The sequence below is a fragment of the Panthera tigris genome, chromosome A1 (assembly GCF_018350195.1).
Source record: "Panthera tigris isolate Pti1 chromosome A1, P.tigris_Pti1_mat1.1, whole genome shotgun sequence".
Classification (NCBI taxonomy): domain Eukaryota; kingdom Metazoa; phylum Chordata; class Mammalia; order Carnivora; family Felidae; genus Panthera; species Panthera tigris.
This window is the reverse complement of record NC_056660.1, coordinates 147,473,059-147,500,447: the sequence shown is the minus strand read 5'-3', so window position 1 is coordinate 147,500,447 and position 27,389 is coordinate 147,473,059. Positions and strand designations below refer to the sequence as shown.

Genomic DNA, 27,389 nt, shown 5'->3' with positions numbered 1-27,389 from the left:
TGTTCCATGTGCACTCGAAAGTATATTCTGTTGCTTTGGGATGCAGAGTTCTAAATATATCTGTCAAGTCCATCTGATCCAATGTATCATTCAGGGCCCTTGTTTCTTTATTGACTGTGTGTCTAGATGATCTATCCATTTCTGTAAGTGGGGTGTTAAAGTCCCCTGCAATGACCACATTCTTATCAATAAGGTTGCTTATGTTTATGAGTAATTGTTTTATATATCTGGGGGCTCGGGTATTTGGCGCATAGACATTTATAATAGTTAGCTCTTCCTGGTGGATAGACCCCGTGATTATTATATAATGCCCTTCTTCATCTCTTGTTACAGCCTTTAATTTAAAGTCTAGTTTGTCTGATATAAGTATGGCTACTCCAGCTTTCTTTTGGCTTCCAGGAGCATGATAAATAGTTCTCCATCCCCTCACTCTCAATCTAAAGGTGTCAGATCTAAAATGAGTCTCTTGTAGACAGCAAATAGATGGGTCTTGTTTTTTTATCCATTCTGATACCCTATGTCTTTTAGTTGGCGCATTTAATCCATTTACATTCAGTGTTATTATAGAAAGATATGGGTTTAGAGTCATTGTGATGTCTGTATGTTTTATGCTTGTAGTGATGTCTCTGGTACTTTGTCTCACAGGATCCCCCTTAGGATCTCTTGTAGGGCTGGTTTCGTGGTGACAAATTCCTTCAGTTTTTGTTTGTTTGGGAAGACCTTTATCTCTCCTTCTATTCTAAATGACAGACTTGCTGGATAAAGGATTCTCGGCTGCATATTTTTTCTGTTTAGCACACTGTAGATATCGTGCCAAGCCTTTCTGGCCTGCCAAGTTTCAAAGGAGAGATCAGTCACGAGTCTTATAGGTCTCCCTTTATATGTGAGGGCACGTTTATCCCTTGCTGCTTTCAGAATTTTCTCTTTATCCTTGTATTTTGCCAGTTTCACTATGATATGTCGTGCAGAAGATCGATTCAAGTTACGTCTGAAGGGAGTTCTCTGTGCCTCTTGGATTTCAATGCCTTTTTCCTTCCCCAGTTCAGGGAAGTTCTCAGCTATAATTTGTTCAAGTACCCCTTCAGCACCCTTCCCTCTCTCTTCCTCCTCTGGGATACCAATTATGCGTATATTATTTTTTTTTAGTGTATCACTTAGTTCTCTAATTTTCCCCTCATACTCCTGGATTTTTTTATCTCTCTTTCTTTCAGCTTCCTCTTTCTCCATAACTTTATCTTCTAGTTCACCTATTCTCTCCTCTGCCTCTTCAAGCCGAGCCATCGTGGATTCCATTTTGTTTTGCAATTCGTTTAAAGCGTTTTTCAACTCCTCGTGACTGTTCCTTAGTCCCTCGATCTTTGTGGCAAGAGATTCTCTGCTGTCCTGTATACTGTTTTCAAGCCCAGCGATTAATTTTATGACTATTATTCTAAATTCACTTTCTGTTATATTATTTAAATCCTTTTTGATCAGTTCATTAGCTGTTGTTATTTCCTGGAGATTCTTCTGAGGGGAATTCTTCCGTTTGGTCATTTTGGAGAGTCCCTGGCGTGGTGAGGACCTGCAGTGCACTTCCCCTGTGCTGTGGTGTATAACTGGAGTTAGTGGGCGGGGCCGCAGTCCGACCCGATGTCTGCCCCCAGCCCACCGCTGGGGCCACAGTCAGACTGGTGTGTGCCTTCTCTTCCCCTCTCCTAGGGGCGGGATTCACTGTGGGGTGGCGTGTCCCGTCTGGGCTACTTGCACACTGCCAGGCTTGTGTTGCTGGGGATCTGGCGTATTAGCTGGGGTGGGTAGGCAAGGTGCACGGGGGCTGGAGGGGCAGGCTTAGCTCGCTTCTCCTTAGGTGATCCACTTCAGGAGGGGCCCTGTGGCAGCGGGAGGGAGTCAGATCCGCTGCCGGAGGTTTGGCTCCGCAGAAGCACAGAGTTGGGTGTTTGCGCGGAGCGAGCAAGTTCCCTGGCAGGAACTGGTTCCCTTTGGGATTTTGGCTGGGGGATGGGTGGGGGAGATGGCGCTGGCGCCTTTGTTCCCAGCCAAGCTGAGCTCTGCCGTCCGGGGCTCAGCAGCTCTCTCTCCCTTTGTCCTCCAGCCTTCCCGCTTTCCGCGCAGAGCTGTTAACTTATGACCTCCCAGACGCTAAGTCGCGCTTGCTGTCGGAACACAGTCTGTCCGGCCCCTCCGCTTTTGCCAGCCCGACTCGGGGGCTCTGCTTGGCCGGCGAGCCGCCCCTCCGCCCCGGCTCCCTCCCGCCAGTCCGTGGAGCGCGCACCGCCTCGCCGCCCTTTCTTCCCTCTTCCGTGGGCCTCTCGTCTGCGCTTGACTCCGGAGACTCCCTTCTGCTAATCCTCTGGTGGTTTTCTGGGTTCTTTAGGCAGGTGTAGGTGGAATCTAAGTGATCGGCAGGACGCGCTGTGAGCCCCGCGTCCTCCTACGCCGCCATCTTCCGGAACCCCTTAAACTTTTATTTTGCACTCAGTTTTCCTTTGTTTTACTTGTCATGATAAATATCTTGGAATAAATTACATAATGTTGGAGTAAATATTTGCCTTGCCAAAGTGTTAGAGAGCTGAAGACTAGTAATAGCTAACACAGACTAGTCTTAATTTTCTCTCCTGATGAGTGTATTGATTTTGCAATCAAAAAGTATGATAAAGTCAGTTTTGTTTAATAGAAAAGTCGAGTTTTGAAAGAAATTCGTATTAAACCCTGGTATACTGCTTACCTGGTTGGATGACATTGAACTAGCTATTTAATCTCTGATTCTTGGTATAAACAGCAGTAAAATGTGGATACTGAAAACATTATCTTACCTAATGTATTTTGTTAGACCTTAATAAGAAGTTTGCTGTGGAGAACAAAGGAGATGTTGTATTTTAAAGTCCCTCCTAAAATTGAAAGCTTTAAATGAATATTAGTTTTCTATATCATATGATTGATATGTATCTTTGCATGTCCCATATTTTCTGTCATTTTCATCCAATTATAAAACTTCTGAACTGAGGGCATCTGGTGGGCTCAGTCAGTTGAGTGTGTGACTTCAGCTCATGTCACGATCTCATGGTTTGTGAGTTTGAGCCCTGCAGTCGGGCTCTATGCTGATAACTCAGAGCCTAGAACCTGCTTCCGATTCTGTGTCTCCCCCTGTCTCTGCCCCTACCCCACTCACAGTCTCTCTCTCCCTCTCTCTCTCTCTCTCTCTCTCTCAAAAATAAAATAAACATTAAAAATTTTGAAAAAAAAACTTCTGAACTGATAGCTATTGTACAGATTTTATCAATATAACTACTTTTATTTCAAAGAAAATGAAATTAATCCCCCTTTCTAAGCTTCCAATAGTTTATTTGTCCCTAAGATCCCACTTACGAAGTGTCTACATTTTAATCATATGCTAAAGACTATGGTTTGGAACTTTGAAAATTATTTCAGTGTTGCTGCTGATATTCTTACCCTTGATAAAGTCCAAAGTAAAAATAAACACTTAGTGTCTAAATACTTTTTCAAAGTATATTTTCTCTTTTCCTTACAACGAGATGACATGTAAGTTGAGTATCACTTTAAAAATTTTTTCAAGTTAATTTGACTCATAACAAACTTAATTTATTTAAAAAGTGCTGGCTCCATTTCTTCTCTTCCTTCTTAAATTAATAAATTCAAAATAAGTTGTTTTATTTGGAATTGATGCTTTTTAAGGCTAGAAAAAAGTGCCAAGCTTTGTAGAGTGATTGGGCTAAATTTCTGTAATTTTGTAGAAAAGAAAGACTTTTTATTGAACTTATTTATTAATTATTTGCTCAAGGAAGGGAAAAATTAGAAGAATGTATTTGATGTATGTTTTAAATTTACATATTTATCAGAGTTATGACTATTTAAAAAAACTAATAGCTTTGTTTTGTTTTAAGGATGAATATTGTCCTTAGAGAATATAACTTCTCTTAATAATATTGATACATGAAGACCAGGGACAGACAGACAATTTTCATCCTCTCTCTCTCCCTTCTACCTCTCTTTTTCCCTCCACCCCCCTCTCTTTCCCTGTTTCTGTTCTATATCTACAGCATCTCCATTCTGAACTAATAGAAATTTCTGATGTACTCATCAGTGAGTTAATTTTTTTAATATAATTTTATTGTCAAGTTAGCTAATATACAGTATACACAGTGTGCTCTTGGCTTCGGAGGTAGATTCCCATGATTCATTGCTTCCATACAACACCCAGTGCTCATCCCAAAAAGTACCCTCCTCAATGACAATCACCCATTTTCCCCTCTCCGCCTCCTTCTCAATGCTCAGTTTGTTCTCTTTATTTCAGAGTCTCTTATGGTTTGCCTCCCTCTCTGTTTGACACTATTTTTATCCCTTCCCTCCCCCCATGGTCTTCTGCTAAGTTTCTCAAGTTCCACATATAAATGAAAACGTATGATATGTGTCTTTCTCTGACTAATTTATTTCACTTAGCATAGTACCCTACAGTTCCATCCACATTGTTCCAAATGACAAGATTTCATTCTTTCTCATTGCTAAGCAGTATTCCATTGTATATATAAACAAAATCTTCTTTATCCATTTGTTAGTTGATGGAAATTTGGACTCTATAATTTGGCTCTTGTCGAAACTGCTGCTATAAACATTGGGATACATGTGCCCCTATGCATCAGCACTACTGTATCCTTTGGATAAATTCCTACTAGTGCCATTGATGGGTTGTAGGGTAATTCTATTTTTAATTTTTTGAGGACCTTCCATACTGTTTTCCAGAGTGGCTGCACCAATTTGCATTCCCACCAACATTGCAAGAGAGTTCCATCTCTCCGCACAGTTGTCAACATCTGTTGTTTCCTGAGTTATGAATTTTAGCCAATCTGACCAGTGTGAGATTGTATCTCAATGTAATTTTGATTTGTATTTACCTGATGATGAATGATGTTGTTTCATGTGTCTGTTGGCCATCTAGATGTCTTCTTTGGAAAAGTGTCTTTTCATGTCTTCTGCCCATTTCTTTACTGGATAATTTGTTTTCCAGGTGTTGAATTTGGTAAATTCTTTATAGATTTTGTATAGTAACCCTTTATCCGATATGTCATTTGCAAATATCTTCTCTCATTCTGTCCGTTGCCTTTTAGTTTTGTTGATTGTTTCCTTTGCAGTGCAGAAGCTTTTTAACCTAATGAGGTCCCAATAGTTCAGTTTTGCTTTTATTTTCCTTGCCTTTAGACATGTGTTGAGTAAGGTGTTGCTGTGGCTGAGGTCAAAGAGGTTGTTTCCTGTTTTCTCTTCTAGAGTTTTGATGGTTTCCTGTCTCACATTTAGGTCTTTCACCAATTTTGAGTTTATTTTTGTGTATGGTGTAAGAAAGTGGTCCAGTTTCAGTTTTCTGCATGTTGCAGTCCAGTTCTCCCAGTACCATTTATTGAAGAGATTGTCTTTTTTTCCATCAGATGGTCTTTCCTGCTTTGTCACAGATTAGTTGGCCGTACATTTGGGGGTCCCATTCTGGGTTCTCTATTATATTCCATTGGTCTATGTGTCTGTTTTTGTGCCAGTACCATACTGTCTTGATAATTACAGCTTTGTAGTAGAAGCTAAAGTCTGGGATCATGATGCCTCTCGCTTTGGTTTTCTTTTCAACATTACTTTGGCTATTTGGGGTCTTCGTGGTTCCATACAAATTTTACCATTGTTTGTTCTAGCTCTGAAAAGAATGCCAGTGCAATTTTGATTGGGATTGGATTGAATGTGTAGATTGCTTTAGGTTGTATTGACATTTTAACAGTATTTGTTCTTCCAATCCATGAGCATGGGATGTTTCTCCATTTCTTTGTGTCTGATTCAATTTGTTTCATAAGTTTTCTATAGTTTTCAGCATACAGATCTTTTACACCTTTAGTTAGGTTTATTCCTAGGTATTTTACGGTTCTTGGTGCAATTGTAAATGGGATCACTTTCTTGATTTGTCTTTCTGTTGCTTCATTATTGTATAGAAATTCAACCAATATCTGTATATTGATTTTGTGTCCTGTGATTTTGCTGAATTCATGTACTAGTTCTAGTAGCTTTTTGATGGAGTCTTTCAGGTTTTCCACGTAGAGTATCATGTCATGTGAAAAGAGTGAAAGTTTGACTTCTTCTTTGCAAATTTGGACACATTTTATTTCATTTTGTTGTCTGATTGCTGAGGCTAGGACTTCCAACACTATGTTAAACAACAGTGGTGAGAATGGACATAACTGTCATGTTCCTGATCTCTGGGAGAAAGCTCTCAGTTTTTCCCCACTGAGGATGTTATTAGCTGTGGACTTTTCATACATGGCTTTCATGGTGTTAAGGTATGTTCCTTCTGTCCCGACTTTCTTGAGGGTTTTTGTTAAGAAACAATGCTGCATTTTGTCACATGCTTTTTCTGCATCTATCGACGGGATCATATGGTTCTTATCTTCTCTTTTATTAATGTGATGTATCACATTGATTGATTTCTGAGTATTGAATCAGCCCTGCAGCCCAGGAATGAATCCCACTTAATCATGTTGAATGATTCTTTTAATATACTGTTGAATTCGATTTGCTAGTATCTTGTTGAGAATTTTTGCATCCATGTGCATCAGGGATATTGGCCTGTAAGTCTCCTTATTAATGGGGCCTCTGTCTGGTTTGGGAATCAAGGTAATGCTGACTTCATAGAATGAGTCCAGAAGCTTTCCTTCCATTTCTACTTTTTAGATCAGCTTGTGAAAGATAGGTATTACCTCTGCTTCAAATGTCTGGTAGGATTTCCCTGGGAAGCCATCTGGCCCAGGACTATTATTTGTTGGAAGATTTTTGATAACAGATTCAATTTCTTCTCTGGTTATGGATCTGTTCAAATTTTCTGTTTCTTCCTGTTTGAAGTTTGGTAGTGTGTGAGTGTCTAGGAATTTGTCCATTTTTTCCAGGTTGTCCAGTTTTTTGGAATATAATTTTTCATAGTATTCTCTAATAATTGTGGATTTGGTTGTGATCTTTCCTCATTCATTTGTGATTTTATCTACTAGGGTTCTCTTTTCTTTTTGAGAAGTCTGGCTAGGGGTTTATTAATTTTGTTTTTTTTTTTTTTTTTCAAAAAAAAAGCTCTTAAATTCATTGATCTGTTCTACTGTTTTTGTTTTGTTTTGTTTTGTGTTTGGATTCTATATTGTTTAATTCTCCTCTAATCTTTATTATTTCTCTTATACTGCTGGCTTTTGGGTTTCTTTGCTGTTCTCCTTCTAGTTCCTTTAGGTGTGCTATTAGGTTTTGTATTGGGGATTTTTCTTGAATCATGACATAAACCTGGATTGCAATGTATTTTCCTCTTCTGACTGCCTTTGCTATATCTCAAAGGGTTTAGACTATTGTGTTTTCATTTTTATTTGCTTCCATATATGTTTTAATTTCTTCTTTAATTGCCTGGTTGGCCCATTCATTATTTCATAGGATGTTCTCTAACCTCCATGCATTTGGAGGATTTCCACATTTTTTCTTGTGGTTGATTTCAAGTTTAATAGTGTTGTAATCTAAAAATATGTATGGTAAGATTTCAGTTCTTTTATATTTATTGAGGGCTGTTTGGTGACCTAGTATGTGATCTATCTTGGAGAATGTTCCATGTGCACTTGAGAAGAATGGGTATTCTGTTGCTTTTGGATGAAAAGTTCTGAATATATCTGTCAAGCCCATCTGGTCCAGTGTATCATTCAAGGCCATTGTTTCTTTATTGATTTTATGCCTAGATGATCTGTCCGTTGTTGCAAGTGGAGTATTACAGTCCCCTGCAATTACCACATTCTCATCAATACGATTGCTTATGTTTGTGATTAATTGATTTATATATTTGGATTTTTCAAGTTGGGGGCATGAACATTTATAATTGATAGCTCTTCTTGATGGAAAGACCCTGTAATTATGATATAATGCCCTTCATCATCTCTTGTTACAGGCGCTAGTTTAAAATCTAGTTTGTCTGATATAAATATGACTACTCCAGCTTTCTTTTGACTTCTAATAGCATGATAGGTAGTTCTCTATCCCCTCACTTTGAATCTGAAAGTGTCCTCATGTCTAAAATGAGTCTCTTATAGACAGCATATAGATGTATCTTGTTTTTTAAATCCATTATGGTACTCTATGTCTTTTGAACGGGCATTTAGTCCATTTACATTCAGAGTTATTATTGGAATATATGGATTTAATGTCATTGTATTATCTGTCGGCTTTATGCTTGTGATGATGTCTCTGCTCCTTTGTAGTCTTTGCAGCATTACACTCACAGAGCACCCCCTTAGGATCTCTTGTAGGGCTGGTTTAGCAGTCATGAACTCCTTCAGTTTTTGTCTGGGAAAGCCTTTATCTCTCCTTCTATCCTGAATGACAGCCTTGCTGGAGAAAGAATTCCTGGTTGTATATTTTTCCTATTCAGCACATTGAATATTTCCTGCTACTCCCTTCTGGCCTGCCAAGTTTCAGTGGACAGGTCTGCTATTACCCTCATGTGTCTACCCTTGTAGCTTAAGGCCTTTTTGTCCCTAGCTGCTTTCAGAATTCTCTCTTTATCTTTGTATTTTGCCAGTTTCACCAGGAAATTCCATGGAGAACACCTATTCTTGTTGATTCTGAAGGGGATTCTCTGTGTCTCCTGGATTTGGAGGTCTGCTTCCTTCCCCAGATTAGGGAATTCTCAGCTATAATTTGTTCAAGTAAACCTTCTGCCTCTTTCTCTCTCTCTCTTCTTCTGGAACTCCTATCATATGGAAATTATTATGTGTCATTGAATCGCTTAGTTCTCTAATTCTCCCCTCGTGGTCTAGTATTTTTTTTACCTCTTTTTTTTCCTTGGCTTCACCATTTTCCATAATTTTATCTTCTATTTCACTTATTCTCCCCTCTGCTTCCTCCATCCTTGCTGTCACTGCATCTATTTTGTACCTTATTTATAACATTTCTTAATTAGTCATGACTATTATTTAGTTCCTTGATCTCTGTAGCAATAGATTCTCTGCTGTTTTGTATGCTTTTTTCAAGCCCACCTATTAATCATAAGACCATTATTCTAAATTCTTGATCAGATATATTGTTTATATCTGTTTTGAGGAATTCTCTAGCTGTCATTTCTTCCTGGAATTTCTTTTGAAGAGAATTCTTCCATTTTATGATTTTGGCCAGTTTGCTGTCCTTTGGTGTTTTAGTAGCTTATTATGTGTCCTGCACCTGCGAGCACTACTGTATTAAAAAGGGGTCATATACTCTTCAGGGCCTGGACCTTCAGGAGGTGGTTTTGGAGTGGGTTGTGTGCTCTCTGTTGTGGCTCTGATTGCTTTATCTCCCTAGTCATAGTGGTGCTTTGCACCTTCTACCAGGTGTGCTTTGATTTGTTGTTGAACTAATCCTGGAAAAAATTTATAAAGGGGGTGATGGTGGAAGAAGCCTTATTCCATACAAAGAGACAAATGACATGGTGGGGAAAAAGAAAAAAAATGACCAGGCAGAGACTCAGAGAAACTATACAGCTTAATCCAGAGATGGAGGGGAAAATAAAGTAGAAGGAGATGAAGAAGAGGTGTAAAAAATTAGATTAAAAATTCCTGCTTAGGGGTGTGTGGGTGGCTCAGTCGGTTGAGTGTCCGACTTTGGCTCAGGTCATGATCTCGTGGTCCGTGAGTTTGAGCCCCGTGTCGGGCTCTGTGCTGACTGCTCAGAGCCTGGAGCCTGTTTCAGATTCTGTGTCTCCCTCTCTCTCTGACCCTCCCCCATTCATGCTCTGTCTCTCTCTGTCTCAAAAATAAATAAACGTTAAAATTTTTTTTTCAAAATGCCTACTTTAACAAACTAACAACCAGAGTAGAGAAGGGAAGAAATAAGAGGAAGAAAAGGAAGGAAAAATATATATAAAATAAGAATTGACCAAGAATCAAATCAGAAAATGCAAAAACGCTGTACAGATATCAGATGCTGCCTTGGAACCAGTAGCTGTGCTGGTCTGGTTAGGTCAGTGTCAATCTTGCTCTGGTTTACCAGTCTCTCCTCCCCAGACTGGGTGACCCAAACCACTCCGTTCAGATCATCCTCACAGTACTGCGTGAACTCGAGCAGGCCAGTTTGACCCACTCCTCAGTCTCCTGCACCTCCCAGGAGTTCATCTGGGATTCATACCCTGATATTTTAAAGGATCCCACTCCATGTACCCTGGTTCCAGGGAAGTGCCAGTCAACCCAGCTGACTAAGGGCTTCTGGCTGGTGGGTGTCAGCAGGGTCTTTTGTCCTTGGAGTGGCTACATACCTTCTTCCCACAGCATTCAAGGGAGGGACTGCTCTCTTTGACTGAGCCTCTGAGTTCACTACCAAGCCCAGGGCTGGCTTCCCTCCTTTCCAGGTGTGTTCAGGGCAGCAGGCCCCAGTCCACAGAAAGCCCTACAACCTGGATCATGTTAGAAGTTGGTTCTTACTCTGTTCCCCCCACCCCCAAGTCCATGGTTTTTCTCTTGTCCAAACACAATCCTACACTTCCACAGCCTCTCTCTCTTCCTTTTCTCTCTCCATAGGAAGGGATTCCTCCTCCCTGTGCCTATGCTGCCCATTTTATCTCTCTCAATTTACAATCACGCACCTATGGCCCACCAAGTTGTTCCCATGGACCCCTGTAGATGTTTCTGTCACTCTGTAGCCTGGATTCCTGGAATTCCAAATATTCTGTCCTCAATACTGCTGTGTTTAAAGGACAAAGAAACTTTGGGTCTCCCTACTTCTCTGCCATGTTGACTCCTCTCCAGTGAGTTAATTTTTATAATAAAAAATACCAAACTTTTAAGACTATTTAGATTATGTTATAAAAGAGACTTTGACAAATAAAATGTATTTTGAGTTATTTTTTTCTATTTGGAAAAATTTAAAGATCAAAGTTTTATTTATGTGAGTATAGTTTCTTTTATTTTTCTACTTCTCATGAGATTGGAAAGTAATATTGTTTTTACCTACACTAAGAGAGTATTAGCAGGTGTGACAATTGAAATCTGTTATAAAAAGCACAGGATCAGGATTTACTAGATTGTTTTGATAAAAAGGTTTCCATATTTGCTTTTATTCATCCTTACTTTTGAAAAATTTTCCAGAAGTCAATTTTGTTTTTTCAATTCCACAGTCCTAGAACAATTGAGCAATGGACTGTGAAGTTGTAACTACCTTTCTTCATTTTCCAATACACCAATACACACAAGTTAGACAAGGTTCTTAACATTCTTTCTCTAATAAAATCTAAGTTGAACTACTGTGTGTGAAATGCTACTATTATAAGAGGTCCTGCTCTATGGAGGGCAGACAAGCATGAAACTAGATTTTTTTCAGCTTTAATTTATTACTTACTAAGAAAAAATGTCTAGAGAAGTAAAAAGTTCCCCTGATATGCAAATTTCTAGTTATTGATCAACAATTTAGACTATTTTCTAAATTGAGAATTGAAGGTTTTAATTATAATTAAATTTATTCTAAATATATAACACTTAATTAAATATAAATAAACACACATGTATATACTCTGTGTTCTAATTATTCTTTAATGTAAGTGGCACAAGTGATTCTGTAGCTTAACCTGCAATACTTTTGTAAACAATCAGATTCCAGAGGAGTGCAAAAACAATGAATGGTGTCATCAATGTTTTTTCTGCACAAATACTCTAAAAATGTATAACTTGCCCAAAAGAAGTTTGGGCATTGGCTTCAGCTCCTGAGAGGTAACCTATAAGCTCTTGGAATGTCCTACCTAATTAAAGAATCCTTGTTTACCTGGAGGTTTGGGTCATTCCTGATAATCTGTACTAACAACGTGATTTATGGTGGGGAGTCTTTGGCCACATGGTATCAGCTGTACCTCTGGAGGGAATGGAGTATGAGTTCAGCAACAAAAGTAGTTAACCATACCTATGTGACCCATTTCCAATATAACTCTGGACACTAAGACTTAGGTGCATCTCTCTGTCAGTACTCTATGTGTATTACTACACATCATTGCTGGGAAAAATGGGTGCTGTCTGCACAGTGCCACTGGGAGAGGACAACTGGAAGCTCCAATGTCCTGGTGTCTCCAGGACTCTGCCCTGTGTGCATATTTCCTCTCTGGTGTTAACTTATCCTTTTGTTGTAATCAATCATAACCATGAGTATAATGGCTTTTCTGAGTTCTGTGAGTACTTCTAGTGAATAATTAATCTTGCCTATAGTCTTGGGAATTCCAAAACTTGTGGTTGGTATGAGAAGTGAGAATGGTTTGGGGACCTCCAGAACTTCACAAAGGCAATTAAAGTAGGCAAATTAAAATTGTTTAAAAAATCAGTATCATTTTCACTGAACTAATTATGTCATTCTTAATTCCTTCAAAATATTCTAAATTTTATTTAGGTATATTTATTAAGGAATTACGCTGTGTAAGTTACTACGTATACAAAGTCCTCAAGATGGTACAATCAACTGAAAATCATCCAAATTTCTGTGAAACAGTGTCTGTATTGTGATGATGTATATGATTCAGGGTCATATCTGTCTTGTCTACTGCTGTATCCCTAATACCTAATACAATACTTGGCACTAAATCCTCATATATTGTTTTAGTCTGTTTGGGCTGCTGTAACAAAAATACCATAGACTGGGTGGCTTAAGCAATAAATATTTATTTCTCATAGGTTGAGAGGCTGGAAGTCTAGGATTGAGGAGCTAGTAGATTGAGTTTTTGGTGAGAGTCTGCTTTCTGCCTCACATGGCTATCAACTCACTGTGTGCTTCTCATGTGGCAGAAGAGGCTAGAGAACGCTGGGAGGTTTTTTTGTTTGTTCTTTTTGTTTGTTTTGTTTTGTTTTGTTTTTGTCTGTTTGTGTCTGTGTTTGTTTTTTTAGTACACTAATTCCATTCATGAGGGCCTTACCTTCATGATCTAATCACCTCCTGAATTTTCCATCTTCTGACACTATCACATTAAAGATTAGGATCTCATCATATGAATTTAGGGGGACAGGAATATTAAGTCATAATAGATAGATGGAACCAGAACTGAATTTTTGTAAATTAATTTTTCAGACATAAGAAGTTCAAAGAATCTATGCAACATCTATCTAATTATGTCCAGATGACAGTTGTATGTGTTGGTACTAAGATCAACATGGAAATAAAAATTGCAAAACAAGTCGTGAGATACTTGAACACCTACATGTAAAGGATGGATAGATATGGATGAGGCTAGCCTATCAAAGTATACAGATGAAAAAGAATTTGGGTAAATTGCTGGGAATAGGCATTGGTGTCCATTGTTTGTTCCTCTGTTTCTTTGATATTTGAAAGTCAAAATTAAAAAAAAAGTCTGCTAGGTCATAATATTTATTTTTATGTACTATAGAATTTCAAAGTACTCTATTGAAGTCTCCTGTTCCAGTTTTTATTCAGAAGTAACATCACAACATATCTCTGAAGCTAAGACATCACCTACTTGGGTTGGGAAAGTGAGGAGAGGCACAAGAAACATTCTTCATCAATCCCTTTCCAAAATCTCTATTTTTTTTATACCTGGATGAATTGTAGGTCTTAGAAATAATTCACTGTAAGAACAGGCAGAATTAATAACCCAATTGACCCTCTTAGTTAAGAGTGTGGATATTTAAGGCATTTAACTCTTTGATATTACAATCTAGGATGCAAGGCTAACACCAGTTAAAGAGGCAGTAATTCCACACATTTTATGTATGTAATCGCTAGTAAATATGGACTCAGTACACTGTCATGTATTTACATCAATCATCACTTCAGTCAGGCAGGTAAATTCAATACTTAGACATTGTATTGATTACAATCAATAAACAGAATGAGAAAAAGACAGATATATAGTATACCAGGTTAGTATACTCTTGAAGTATGATGAAATATTTAGAGGAAGTATTACTTACTGATGCTACTGCAACAAAATTCACATGACATAAAATTAACTCTTTAATATGCAACAATTTAGTGGCATTTAGCACATTTGCAGTTTCTTATAATGACACTTCCATCCAGTTCCAAAATATCCACCATTCCAAAGTGAAGCTCCATAACCATTACATGGTTTCTCTCATTTTCCACTCACCCTCAAGCACAGCACCCATCAATGTGTATTTTATCTCTATTGATTTATATTTTTGTATATTTCATATAAATTGAATCATACACTGTATGGCATTTTGTGCCTGGCTTTTATCACTTAGGATAATATTTTGGAGATTCATCCACATTGTAGCATGGATCAGTACTTTGTTTCTTTTTAAGGCTGAATAATATTTAATTGCAAGTATATACCACATTTTGTTTATCCATTCACCCATTGATAGATTTTGTAGGCTGTTTCTACCTTTTGGCTATTTTGGATAGTAATGCTATTAACATGCATATACATGTACTTGTTTGTGTATCTATTTTAAATTTTTTTTGTGGGAGAGCATGTATAGATTTAATGGTGGAATTGTGGAAGTCATTTGGTAATTTTATGTTTGACTATTTGATGAACTATCAAACGGTTTTCCACAGTGACTATGGTTGTACCATTTTGGTTTCCCATCAGCAATGGACCTTTTGATTATAATCATCATAGTGGATATGATATGGTACCTCATTGAGCTTTTGATTGTCATTTCATCTTTTCATGTGCTTCTTGGCTATTTGTACATCTTACTTGGAGAAAGTCTATTTTAGTTATTTGCCTGTTTTTTAATTGGGTTGTGTTTTGTAATTAAGTTGTGAGAGTTATTTATACATTTTGGATAATAAATCCTTATCAGAAACAATCATATATTTCAAATATATTACCTCACATGTAAAGTCAAACTATGTTATGATGAAAGGCCTTAAAATTAGGAAACTTATTAAAATTTGGGCTTGTGTTTATGAAAAATAAATGGGTGGAGTTAGACTTATGAAATAGGTCTCATCCATCCTAAACATCCAATGAAGGCTTCCTAAACAAGAATTTTATCCAAGAAACTAATTTTTATTATATCCACGTTGGTTACTCCAATATAAGTATTTTTTTTCCTGTTGATTCAGAATTTCTAATTATTTCCTGTTTAATCTTTGTTTTCTTGCTTCTGTACAAGTAAAAGAGCTTCTTATTTTCTCTGAGAACAGATGAGAAAGGAGTAAAAAGATTTTCATGCTTATGGCAATCTCACCTAACAAAAAACTCCTCCAACCCCACCACAATAAAGAAAGAAGAGGAAATATCTGTTCTTACTTACTTTTCAAATAAGTTTTGTTATAATAATATTAATAATAAGAACAATGGTTTTATATGACACTTAAATTAGAATTATATATTGTACACAAGCTGTCCCTAAAAGCAAGCTTGGGAAAATCTTTAGCAAATAAAACTATATTGTACTATGAAAAATAAACAATAAAAGTCATTTTAAAAGACACCACTTTTGTGACTACTCAAAAGACTGAAATATACCATAATTTTTATAAACATATAATTTCTATATTTGTTGATTTCTGTAATTTCCATTCCAAATATAACTATTCTACAATTTTTGTTTCAAAGGCATAAAAGAAAGAGACCTCACAGTCAGCACTGTGATATGTCATTTCGGTGTTGTTCAGTTCAAGTGAAAGCTGGAAAACTGGATTCATCCCAGGGCTTGCAGTCAAGTGCATCTTTTTTTTCTCTTCTTTTCTTTTTTTCTTTTAATTTAAAGAACGGCAGACTGCCACATGCAGCACCTCATTTGGATGTGTCTTGAATCCTGGAAGCTTGACTATCTTATGTTCCACTACAAATGGACCTTGAGAGCCTGTTGGAAAGTTCTAGTGGGAGAGTGCAGCTAATCCCAAACCCTTGACCAAAGAACAATCCTCCTCTATCAGGAAAGATGGTCCTCTTCAACCGAGCCTGCAATTTCAGGAAGGATGTACAGGGAGTGGCGAGGGAGGAAGGGGACACCAGCCTAGCCAGTCACATCAGCCAAATTGACCCATGGGGTGACAGATGTTGCCAGATTGCCATCATACCCTTTTTTTTTTTTTTTAAGGTTTTGTATGTCTTGATTTCTAACCAGACAGCAACAACAGTGTGGTTTTGCCTTGAATATTTTAAAAGCAATAACCCAATTGTAGAAAGGAACTTATAATGATGATGCTTCTATAGTATTCCATTAAGTTTAATACTAAAATATACTATTTGAATTTTAGTGGCAATTAAAATTGTTTTTTTTTTTTAAATTATTTTATATAGAGAGAGCACATGAGTGGGGAGAGGGGCAGAGGGAGAGAATCTTAAGCAGACTCCATGCTCAGTGTGGACCCTGACGTGGGGCTCCATATCATGACCCTGGGATCATGACCTGAACCCTGGGATCATGACCTGAGCTGAAATCAAGAGTCCAACGCTCAAAAGACTGAGCCACCCAGGCACCCATCAGAATTCTTATCCATAGAAGTCATGTCTATTAACATGGGAATTAACTTTATTTACCATTATTATTTGAAGTAATGGAGTGTTAATAATTAGAAATAAACATCTGGATGCCTGGGTGGCTCAGTCCGTTAAGTGTTCAACCTCAGCTCAAGTCATGATCTCAAGGTTCCTTAGTTTGAGCGCTGCATTGGGCTCTGTGCTGACAGCGTGGAGCCTGGAACCTGCTTTGGATTCTGTCTCTCCTGCTCTCTCTGCCCCTCCCCCGCTCACACTCTCTTTCTTACTCTCTGTCAAAAATAAAGAAGCATCTTTCAATCCCTGTTGATTATTTTGAAATGATTTTTCAAATGCTGATATTTTTAAAACTGTACCATTAAATGTTCTGACTATTAATCCTCCCCAAAGCTATTTTGATTACACTGTTTTAATGATATACAAGGAAAGGTCCTGGATTTATTCTAGCACTGGTTCAATTTTCAATTAGTTACTTGCACTAATTAGATATGACACGATTTATTTCTGTGGCTTGTACTTTCACCTGTTTCCCTTCCTTTCATTCTTAACTCTATTTGCAATCTAGCAGAAAAAGCTCACCTGTTTTATCTATTCCTTTTGTTTAAATTTCATTGATTAAGAAATAGGATGTAAATTCACTGTAGCTAGCACCTCTATATTTCTAGCAAGAAATTCTGCCATTAGTTTTAAAAGATAAAGATAAAACTCACTTCCAAATGAAATCTGTTACCCATTTCAGACAGCTTCCTTATTAATCAACATCTAGACTCTTTATCTATTAAGCTTCTGTTTTATCCTCAAGACCTGTGTCATTTAGTTGTTAGAGGAGAATGTGAAATTTTCTATATGGATTGGTCTAAAAGGTTTATTACTGGTTTTAGAGACTTAATTACCCCTTCAACATTCCTTCACTCCACCTGACTTACATAGGGATCAGCAAAAGGGGGAGGGGAGCATATTCACTTTTTCTCAGTATTACCTACTTGTAGGTTATCTTGCTATGCTTCAGAAGCCCTTATTATATTCACCTGATGAGAAACTAGCACAATTATGACAAAAATAGTCAGTTATTTCTGTGTGTATAAGGAAAACAAAGCTTCCTTGTTTAAATGGTTCATTGTGGTGGGGCTATGATCCTTTAGGAAGTCATATATATCTCAGTTGCCCACCAAGCCTAATGGAAACATTCAGCTGGAGACTAAGCATTTGCACAGCACAATCTAATCTTTGTGTCTTTATTTGAATCCCTCATCCAGGCAAGTATTCCCAGAAGCTACCCTGCAGATTCAGCCAGTGATTCTCAACCAGGTCACCCACCTGTATAAAAACATAGCCACTTTTGCAATGGCTCAACTGCACTGCGTCTCTGTATTAGTAATTAAAAAAAATGCTTCCTTTAAAACTGCTTCTATAACTGAGGACTAAAGCAGGCTATAGTGGCCTACTTGCAACTTCTTTAGTCCATCTATTCTTCTATAAAGCATAATAAACTTACTGTAATTAAGTATAACTATCCCAAAGTTCTCTTCTGAGGATAACTTTAAAATTAATTAATTAATTAATTAATGAGAGAGAGAGACAGCATGTGAGCAGGGAAGGAGCAGAGAGAGAGCGAGAGACACAGAATGTGAAGCAGGCTACAGCCTCTGAGCTGTCAGCACACAGCCCGATGTGGGGCTCGAACTCACGAACTGTGAGATCATGACCTGAGCCTGTGAGATCATGACCTGAGCCGAAGTGGGACGCTCAACCCACTGAGTCCCCCAGGCACCCCTCTTCTGAGGATAACTTTTAAAGATTTTCTGTCTTTAGCAGGATGGGATTTTCTTCCAGTCTTTCTTGTTCTACTTCCTTCCTGAGGAAGGATATTTAGTATTCTATCTTCTGTAGTCGTGGTCAATACCAAGTTTGGAGGAACAAAGCAAAATGTCAGAGGCTGTGTAATCATAACGACAGTGGGTATTATGCCAAGAAGAATCGACACTGTCAGAATTAGCAGAAAAGTATGTTAGCCTACAGACTTTAATTTTCTCAGTCTGAAGTTGCATCATGAGAAAGCCTCTCTTTAATCCCATCTTGCTTTTCTTCATTTTAAAGACTACAAGATCTATAAACAGGAAAAGCTGCATCTTCACTTCCCCCTCGCACCCATATGACCAGATCCATGTAGCTGAGAATATGATGTAGACAACTGCCTGAAAGCTAGAACAAGAGGCTAAACAGAAGATGAGTCAGAATCATGAGTGGAAAACAAAAACAAAAACAAAAACAGTTGCAATGAGGGTGTATCTAAAGGGAGGAGTTAGAGATGAAAGACGTTTAGAAAACTTGTAGTTTTATGATCTCATTGGTTTTGTAAAGCAGGTGCATCTGTGATTTCTCAAAGAATAATCAAGTGCAAATTCACATGGTAATTTACAATCTTCAGCACCTTAGTTGTGATCTCATGAAAACCTTGATAAGTCATCTCATTAAATTCATATTTTTAAACTTGCAATTTTGTTTAGTGCAATTATTGTGGAAATCACTCTAGGTAAGTTTTTACTACAGGTCCTAGAATTCTGGATGTTTTATCTTATTTACATCAAGAAACATGGAAACATCAAGAGTACTTACTGTCTCAAAAAGATTTGCTACTTTTTGGGGCCCTTGGATTTGAAATGTACCTTCATTAATGACTGTGCTACCTGAGCAACATCAGAAACTTCTCTACCTGTGTCAACATCCACCAGGTCCCCCTTGCCTTCAGATGGTGGAGAATGATGCCTTAGACCCAGACCTGGAGTTGCCACCCTGTCCCAGCATGAACTGCCTGCTATTACCATGCACCAGGGTTCTGATTCCTTGACCTGTTTGTAGGGCTAGATAGTGAAGACACAATACTTCTTCCTTATCCTGTTCACCCCATCCCTCACCTCCATTTGTCTTCCCTGTTCTTTTCTTTTGGGGGAGGGGCGGCACCACAGGTGAAGCCCTTTGTCCCCACTGGGCGTGGTCCAGGTGGTAGGTGGAGTGTGCGGTTTCCAAGGAAGGAAAATGTAGCAGTTGGAGCTCTTAAGGTAGGACACGCAGTGTTTAGGGAGAGTAGGAGAAACCTGATGGAGGGGCAGGAAAAGATAGGGTTGGAGGCGCGTTGCGTCAGAGGCGGCTCAGAAAATAGGAATCAGTAACAAGTTACTGCTAGTTCTTCCACTCGCGGCTCTTCCCAGAGGAAGTGGATCTCACGGGATCTCACGAGTTCCAGGGGCATGCCAGGGGAATCCTGGGAGGAGAATCTGCCGGGAGTCGTGGGTCCCCGAGGCTCCTTCTCTCTGTGTTTTCCATAAAAACGTGTGGCGCACCCCACCTAAGAAGCAAGCCCCAGTTCTGGTGGAGGCCTTGCTACCCTACTCCCCACTCGAGTCACAGTTCAGCGGTTCCTCTTCCAAGGGGCGCGGCCGGGTAAGGTCCGGAAGAAAGGGCTCTGGTCCAAAGGCAGTGCAGGGGTGGTTAAGAAATAAAAGCTATTTAAACCCAGCAATTAGCAATATCAATAAATATTTGTGGATTAAATGGGTTAATCAATGAATGTGGCTTTGGCACGACTCCAGTGAAATTTTCTCAGATTAATTCATGATGCAGATATATTTCACGCGTATCAAAACAAATACACCGTTTTTAGAAATAATTAATATAGGATTTTAACACAAAAATTTTGGAGGAATAGTGAGAGAACTAATAGTTACTCTAATTTATTTTAAAACATAAATTTAAATATATTGATGTGACTTATTGTATCTTTTATTTTGTTTTTGAAAAAAAAAAAAAGATTGCTGTCATTCCAGTGTTAGCCCTCAAATGTGAAAAATGCTAACTTTTCAATATTTATCCCCTCTCCAGTGTATGTCTGTTGCATAGAAAAATACTTAATTGAAATAAGAGTCTTTCTAAAACAGGGAAATTTTTAAATGGGGTCTTGTAAAATTTTATATTTCAAACAGATTTGCCTCCTGGTGAGACCCTGCTGTGTATCCTGTTTACAAGGTGCTTGGGGAACTTCTACTCATGGTTAGTAGTGATGTAAGTTCAATGCACATGAATACGAACATTAATATTGAATTTTTTAAAGGTAAAACACAGTACAAACCAAGAATTATATTGGTCCTATTTTTCTATTTATACATGATTATTTAAGGCGTCATTTGTTTATCTTCTTTCTCCAGCTAAGTTACTCTAAAGTGGCAGCTAATTAGTCAAGAGATATAATAACATTTGATGAAGTGATCAAGTAAGACCTATGAAGAATATGAGAATCAAGCTAGTCCTTGAAGAGGAGGTTTCATTGTAAATTATTTTGATTTTCAGGCACAGAACACCAGTGTATGCCACTGTGCAGTTTTGTTTTAAAATCAGCTTTTTTTTTCTGTATTTTTATTTCATTCATTCATTTGCAGATCCATCATTCAATAAGCATTCATAGGGTACATACTGTGTTCTAGGAACCGTGCTAAACCTTTGGGATACAAAATAAAATAATGCACAGTTATCTATAGTTGTCTCCAAACAATTCCATTGTGGTCATGACATATGTGTAACAGATTTAATATACACCTGCATTATGCATTAAATCCTCACAATCTATAGGAGCTCATTCATAAAGCAGACTGTTGTTGAGCAGATGCAGTAAACAAATGATGTAAAGCTAAGTGAGGAAGCTCTGACAACTCTTGTGACTTACTGAGCCATTTAAAATGAGCAATGAGCCAAAGCAGGAGTCCTACAGAGAAAGAATCAATAATGAATACATTATCATGCATATTTCCCTAAGACAAGGGTAATAATCATGTGGCATTCATTTCTGTTACTAAATAATTTTAAGGAGCCTCTCCCTTCCCCTCCCCTCCCTTTTCCATGGACTCTAACATACCTATTTCTGGTACAAAATAGAGATCTCAACTGCTGTTAACACCGTAACTTTGTTAGACTCACTGCCAGGCCATTTTTCAGAATCCATTGGCTCATTTAAATCTTCAGAGGAAAATGGCAATTGAGCATGAGTTTTACATTAAAGCAATACAGCACTGGCTAAAAGCAATGTGGCTTTCCACCATTTCATCAACTGTGCTGTAGCCTGAAAACTTACAAAGAATAAATAAGTAAATTTCTCGTCTTGTCTCCCACCTTACTTTCCAATGCCATTTCAAACACTAACCTTATTTTTGCTATATTATTAAAGGATTATTTTCATATACTTTTAAATTACCTTGTTTAAAAAAATAACAGGTAAAGAACCCTACTATCTACCTAGGTTTCTTATTATTCTCTGTTGTCTTTCTCTAGTATTTTATTAATATATTATTATTCAGTAGGAAAATTACATACATTCTGTAAATGGTGGTGTCATAAAATTCAACTACATTTGCCAGGGGGGAAAAAGTTAAAATAGAAAGAAAACAGTAGTGCAGTTTATTCTGACCATCTTGTACTCACAAGGGTTATCATCTGGATTGAAATGAAAAACGTAATTCGGCTATTCTCTCAACCAGGTAAATTTCCTCATACTTTCCTTAGATTGAGAATCAAATCCAGGCAGGAGTACATATATGTATAAGTATATTAAGACTAGCAGAATGTTGATAATTGCTGAAGTTGGATTATGGCTACATTGAGCTTTATTGTATTGTTGTCTGCATTATAATATATGCTTGAAATTTTCTGTGATACAAGCTAAAACTTGTAATAAAAATGTAAGTACACTCCATGGTCCTCCAAAGAACAAATGATTATTCCAAAAACATGGGAAAAACAAAGTATGGTTTCCATTCTACATGCTCTATAAAACAAGTCATCCATATCATTTACTTGTTCCTTGGAAAAAATATAATTTATTCTACTATTGCAGGAAATAACAGTTGCATTAGTTCCTGTGTCACTTTTGCTAGATTGTAGTCCCCAGTTATCTGGGGGTGGGGGGGTGGGGGTAATTGTTTCAGTCAGTTGAAAGGCCTTAAAAACAGACCTGAGGTTTCCTCAAAAGAGAAAGTCTGTTTGTGTGTTCCTTCAGCCTTCAATGGCCTGTTGTATGGATTTTGGAATTTCAAAGGCATTGCTTAAAATCATGTAAGCCAAGTCCATAATTTCTAGAATTACAAAAGTGAGAAAGCATTGTAAAGGTTTAGGGATTTTGTAAAATTCTTAAATTTTTGTTCCCAGATTCACACAACCTAGGATGGATTTTAGTGTTTTATTTTTATTTTTATTTTTTTTGAGGTTTACTTATTTATTTTGAGAGAGTGCTGGCAGGGGAGGGGCAGAGAGAGAATCCCAAGCAGGCTCCACACTGCTGGTGTGGAACCGGACATGGGTCTCGAACCCACAAACTGTGATCATGACCTGAGGCAAAATCAAGAGTCAGACCCTCACAGACTGAGCCACCCAGATATCCCTAGATAGCATTTTAGATGGAATTAGGCCAAAGAGTTTGCATGTGGGCCAAAGTAAAGCATTTCAAACCATTCAAAGTATACATGGTTTTATATATACAACTTCCATAGTGTAAATGTATGCCAAAATTTGAGAATTATGAGCTACAAAAGGAGAATTAAAGAAAAAAATGTCTATCAACAGAGGTTTGAATTTTCAAACCATTTTGTCTTTAAGACTCTTTTATGAAATCCCCAATAGTGAGTAGGTGATATACAGAGAATTATAAATTTGCACACACCATTCTTTTTTTAGTATTATCTCTGTTACCTTAATATGTATTAATAGAGTTTGATTTTATGAAGAGTAAGCACAGATGTATCTTACTGGAGCAAAAAGAGATAATTTCTAATATTACCAAAAGAATTAAAAAAAAAATATTTAGGACTTGATCTCACAATGTCTCCTGATTTAGCTGATGATAAGAAATGAGATAAGACCTCACTTTACTTTGGCGTTTTAATTTCTGAAGATGGAACCATCACATTGCACTCCTCACTGCTCTGCTTCAAAGAGAAACTTCAGGGGCACCTGGTTGGCTCAGTTGGTTAAGCATCTGACTTCGGCTCAGGTCATGATCTTACAGTTTGTGAGTTTGATCCCCACGTTGGGCTTGGTGCTGACATCTCAGAGCCTGGAGCCTTGCAGCCTGCTTCAGATTCTGTGTCTCCCTCTCTTTCTGCTCCTCTCCTCCTCGTCTCATAAATAAACATTAACAAATTTAAAAAAAAAAAAGAGAAACTTCACACATCCATCTAGATCTCTCTTCAGCATTGATAGGCATTAAAATAAAACTTAAGAGAATAAACTCCTTTAATCACATATGGCCAAAATCTCTTCTACTAACTTGGCACCTGGTTATTGTAAAGTCAGGACATAAATGTCATTATTTCCTGTTGTCCATTGATTTTATTCATTCTAGGCAATTTTCCATCCTTTACTCTTGGGACTTACTTCTCAACTTGCCTCCAGATTCTGGACAAGATGAGGATAAGTCGCATTACCTTTTACACCTCATTAGCTTTAACAAATAAGTAGCTGGCACTTACACAAACAGTATCTTACCTGCTGTTTTGTTCCTAACTATATTGCTTTCCTGCTGTTTTTACAGGTGGCATTTAGGCATGCTGTTCTGAGATATATCATCTCACAGACTAGCAGACACATATCAGAGGACAAAAGTTAACTAGGAAAAAAATTACAATTAAAATATCATAAGTTCATTAATATAGCACAAAATGGAAAATAACTATATAATTAAGACCAACAACTGCCAAAATCATTGGAAATAAATCATTACTATCTTCCATTTACCCACATTATTGTTTTACTTTTAAACATTTTAACATGAAAGTAAGTTTATTTTTAATGCCAAGAAGTTCTCTTTCTTTTTTCTTGGTTTTTTTTTTTTTTTTTTTTTTGTCTTTATAAGGGTAGAGCATGCTATCATTGGTACTAAAATGGACAATACTTTCTCCACCTTCATATATCTTTTTGATGTAGCTGTTTGGACCTCTGCCACTGCTTAGTGTTAATCTATAATTGTTATCAGTAACTGAAAACAAATTCTAATGTGCCTCCTTTTAGGATTATAGTGAAGTGTGAAAGCAGGCATTTAATTTGGAAAAAAAAAAGATGAATTCAGATGCAAAGTTAAATGTAGATCCACCCTTTCTGAAACAAACAATAAAATACATAATCCTTTTTTGATTAACTCATTCGTTAATTAAAAAAATAACTTTTTCAGTAAGTAAATAATTATTCCTCCCATGTGCCAGGCTATGGGGATATAATAGCTTATAAGGCAAGTAGGACCCATTCCACACGGAAGTCACTCCTTGAAATAGTGGGTTGAAGTTGTGAAAGTGGGATTTGTGAAGTTGGAGAAGGAAGTAGTGAAACAAGCTGTGATATAGGCCCCACAGATTTTATCCTCCTGGTTTTGCTAGTGAGAGGGCCATCATTATCACAGTTAGCTGCAGGATTGTGTTTAGGTCTCACTATGGCTAGCAATCTGGCACAGAAATAGACAAGAGTCTGAATAGAGTCCTGAAAATGAAGTCTGAATGAAGTTTTCCAATGAACATTCCTTTTCACTCTCCCCACTACCCTTCTCTCTCTCCCTCTCTCTCTCCTAAACCCATTCTTCTTGATTCCCTGTCTTTAGCACATACGGAGAATTTTCTGGGGAAATATTGCATGACCAGCTGTATCTTACCCCTGCCAGGGTGTCTCTGGACAGAATCATGGAACCCAAGTTAATTTAACTTAGGTGCCCCAATGTGTGAAATTGTCGTGTATTGTTTGCTGTTGTGAGACATTTAGATTATATGCCTTGCATTCTGCCTGATCTCTCAGCTTTCCTTTTGTACAACATGCCACATATGATACTACTTACTTGCCTTCATCAGGCTAAAATACCCATTTTTCCTTTATTTTAAATGATTCTCCAACAATGAAATAAGAAACCAAAAAGAATGAGTAAAAAATGCCATAAACTTGTCCTTGTTAAATTGGCCTAAGAAAAAAATCAACATGATGGAACATGAGAACAATTAGAGTCAATGGCCATGTTAAATACTTTATTTCCATTATTTCTAGGCAAGTTAAATTCTAATTAAAAAAAGAGAACAAACAATAAAAAAATAAAAACAGTACTGTCACTGCTAGTTAATGGATACCATTCATTGAATTTATTTTATATGTTAGTTAGAAATGAGCTTTTTGTGTTTGAATGGGTAAAAACAAAAACTCCCAAAATGTTACTGCTACTTTCCTGCCACTTAAGATTAGGTGGTTTCATAGTCAGTGTCAAATTCACACTCATCCGCTACCGTGTTATCTCCAAAAAATCAAGTACATGTTCTCTTTATTTCTGGAAGGAAAGAACATTACATTTTCAGTGTCTGTGAGTTACTTTTTCCAGAGAGCAATAAATTATTGATTGTGTGAGATTCCATAAATAAAGCCAAATATAACCAGGTGATTAATCATTCATTTTTGGTTCACCTTGAGAGAGCAGTACAATGATAACAAAAACAAAACATTGACTGTGTTTCTTGTTCATTATGTGCAAGTTTAGTGAATGCATACTCTATACAGTTCATAAGGATTCTTGCACTGTTAGTTGAGACATTTTGGTGTGGAAAGTCTCCTCAAAAGGGAAAAATTACATCTTGAGAGTACCTACTATGTATTACTAGGTTATACTTAAGTGGGTTACTGTGACAAATGTCAATTTTTTTTCTTTTTTTAAAAATAAAGCTTATATTACTGGTTCTGATCCTGACTGCATTACTTACTTGCCATGCATCCTTATGCAAGTTTTTTGATCCTCCTCTCCAAATGGGGATAAAACAGGAAATTATTTCATAAGATAGTTGTGAGAACACATGCACATATACTTATCACTTAGGATCCAACCAGAGGAGCAGAACCAGTAGGAGCTATAAATACACATATATGTTAATGCATTTGTTACAGGAAATTGGTCTTACTGTTAACCCCACATCTCATGCCAGAGCTCAGAGTCCGTAGGTAGTCAGGAAAGGAAGTTGGATGCAAATGAAAAAAATCAAGGGCAGCCTGGAACCCACAAGCATGAGCTGGAGCCCCAGTGGGACTCAAGTCTGGTACAAGAGTATTCTGTATATGCTAGGGCCCTTTGTCACAAAGATAAACACACCTGGTCGAGGAATGAGAGAAGCTGATGGTTGATCTTGAGAAGGGAGTGCTATTACATGCCCAGCTTCCCCTTTACACTAATAAGGTGAATCTGCTAATCAGCAACAATGTGTATTTCTGCTACAAAATGGCTGCTGCGTCCCTTTTGCTTTCCAGATCTCCAAGAATTCTCTTTGTGGCCTCCCCTAACCAGAAACATATAAGAAAAGTAAATCTAGAAAAAATAATACAGTTCATCTTTGTCAAGTTGACACATTAAAACAGCATATGACACACACATATGTGCACAAATGCAACATATATAAATATGTTGAGCTATTTGGGTTTTCTTTGACTAATCCATAGTATCTGTTGTATTTTTTTTTTAATTTGCTTATTTTCACCTAGGAATGTAGTAAGAATCAGCTCTGATTTTGTGAGTAAATGTTGATCGAGAAGAGGGCTTGTCAAAACAAGGTAGTCAGACTTAAAACAATTGTCAGTTGACTGGATCAGAAGGACTAATGGATATATTCAGAACATTTCATCCTAAAGCAGCAGAATATACATTCTTCTCAAGTGCACATGGAACGTTCCCCAGAATAGATCACATACTGGGACACAAATAAACCCTCAACAAGTACAAAGAGTTCGAGATCATACCATGCATATTTTCAGACCACAGCGCAATGAAACTTGAAATCAACCACAAGAAAATATTTGGAAAGATAACAAATACTTGGAGACTAAAGAACATCCTACTAAAGAATGAATGGGCTAACCAAGAAGTTAAAGAGGAAATTAAAAAGTACATGGA

At 37.4% G+C, this 27,389-nt stretch overlaps 1 long non-coding RNA gene across 3 annotated transcripts in view; it reads left to right on the top strand.

Annotated features, from left to right (window-relative positions):
* The window catches only part of LOC122231441, a 130,506-nt gene that overhangs the window by 15,666 nt on the left and 87,451 nt on the right, over positions 1-27,389 (top strand). For 2 of the 3 annotated variants that reach the window (XR_006208693.1, XR_006208686.1), the window contains exon 2: positions 20,428-20,506. This is a non-coding gene — a long non-coding RNA (uncharacterized LOC122231441). The remainder of the gene's footprint in view (positions 1-20,427; positions 20,507-27,389) is intronic. The other variant, XR_006208692.1, reaches the window with a different exon arrangement.